General features: G+C 40.9%; 1 pseudogene; it reads right to left on the bottom strand.

Moving 5' to 3' along the window:
• LOC104991267 overlaps positions 1-387 on the bottom strand; it is a 2,129-nt pseudogene extending 1,742 nt beyond the window's left edge.
• Between the last annotated feature and the right edge of the window lie 1,717 nt (positions 388-2,104).

The raw sequence follows: 2,104 nt of genomic DNA, 5'->3' as shown, positions 1-2,104 counted from the left end.
TTTTTTTTTTTTTTTTTGCATATACTTTCAGTGTTTCTTATTGTAGATATTGGCAAATTCAAATATATAATTATCTTCCCTAATTCTTTACTCAGAGGGTAGCATACTGTAAACACTTTTTCATACTTTCTTTTTTTTTAAAATTTATTTTATTGAAGCATAGTTGATCTACAATGCTGTATTAGTTTCACGTGTTGTTGTTGTTGTTTAGTCACTAAGTCATGTAAGACTTTTGCAAAGTGATTTAGTTTTTTAATATATATGCATATATATTCTTTTTCATGTTATCTTCCATCGATGGGATTCTTCACCATAGGGAAGGTGAAAGCTGGGTGGAAAGTCCTGGAAGGTGGTGTCCACAGACACACAAGTCTTGCAGCCAGCGTGCTGGTGCAGCAGGTTTACCGGGCACATCTGAAATGCTCAGTCCCTGGTCCCCTCAGTGCTCAGTTTCCCTTTAGGGCTGGCAAAACACAACCACACACATGTCCTGTGCCCTCCGTCCACCTCTTACTCTATAATTTTCACTTAATAAAAATTCTCTTGAGCTAAGATCTCAGACGGAGAAGGCAATGGCACCGCACTCCAGTACTCTTGCCTGGACAATCCCATGGACGGAGGAGCCTGGTAGGCTGCAGTCCATGGGGTCGCTAAGAGTTGGACACGACTGAGCGACTTCACTTTCACTTTTCACTTTCATGCATTGGAGAAGGAAATAGCAACCCACTCCAGTGTTCTTGCCTGGAGAATCCCAGGGACAGGGGAGCCTGGTGGACTGCCATCTGTGGGGTCGCACAGAGTTGGACACGACTGAAGCGACTTAGCAGCAGCAGCAGCAAGATCTCAGACAATGTGAACAAAAATCAGGGAAGGAATAAATGAGTAGAACTATGCTAAAGTCTTCATCCTAAATAAGAAAAATTCCCAAGAATGGTAGTACTAAAGAGTGTGCTAACTACTGGACAGTGGCACTCACCTCCCATGCTAGTAAGGTCATGCTTAAAATCTTCCATGCTAGGCTTCAGTGTTATGTGAACCAAGAACTTCCAGGTGTCTAAGCTGGGTTTAGAAAAGGGAGAGGAACCAGAGATCAAATTGCCAACACTCACTGGATTATAGAGAAAGCAAGGAAATTCCAGAAAAACATCCACTTCTGTTTCATCAACTACACTAAAGTCTTTGTGGGGACCATAAAAAACTGTGGAAACCTTTCAGAGAGATGAGAATACCAGACTATCTTACTTGTCTCCTGAAATCTGTATGTGGATCAAGAAGCAATACTTAGAACCCTGTGTGGAACAACAGATTGGTTCAACATTGAGAAAGGAGTATGTTAGCGCTGTCTGCTTCACCCTGTTATGTTTAACCTGTATGTTGAGCACATCATGAGAAATGCCAGGCTGGGTGAGTTACAAGCTGGAAACAAGATAGGAGGGAGAAATATCAACAATCTCAGAGATGCGGATGATACCACTCTAGCGGCAGAAAGCGAGGAAGGAACTAAAGAACTTCTTGAAGGTGAAGGAGGAGAGTTAAAGAGTCAGGCTTAAAACTAAATATTAAAAAAAAAAAAACTAATATCATGGAAGTGAAAGGCAAAGGAGAAAAGGAAAGATATACCCATTTGAATGCAGAGTTCCAAAGAATAGCAAGAAGAGATAAGAAAGCCTTCTTCACTGATCAATGCAAAGAAATAGAGGAAAATAATAGAATGCAAAAGACTAGAGATCTCTTCAAGAAAGTTACAGATACCAAGGGAACATTTCATGCAAAGATGGGCACAATAAAGGACAGAAATGGTATGGACCTAAAAGAAGCAGAAGATATTAAGAAGAGGTGTCAAGAATACACAGAAGAGCTATACAAAAAAGATCTTCATGACCCAGATAACCATGATGGTGTGATCACTCACCTAGAGCCAGACATCCTGGAATGTGAAGTCAAGTGGGCCTTAGGAAGCACCACTACTAACAAAGCTAGTGGAGGTGATGGAATTCTAGTTGAGCTATTTCAAATCCTAAAAGATGGTGTTGTGAAAGTGCTGCACTCACTATGATAGCAAATTTGGAAAACTCAGCAGTGGCTACAGGACTGGAAAAGTCAG

The sequence above is a fragment of the Bison bison genome, unplaced genomic scaffold (assembly GCF_000754665.1).
Source record: "Bison bison bison isolate TAMUID 2011002044 unplaced genomic scaffold, Bison_UMD1.0 scf7180017864184, whole genome shotgun sequence".
NCBI classification, from domain to species: Eukaryota; Metazoa; Chordata; class Mammalia; order Artiodactyla; family Bovidae; genus Bison; species Bison bison.
Note: the sequence above shows the minus strand (reverse complement) of the source record. Positions and strands in the feature narration are given on the sequence as shown.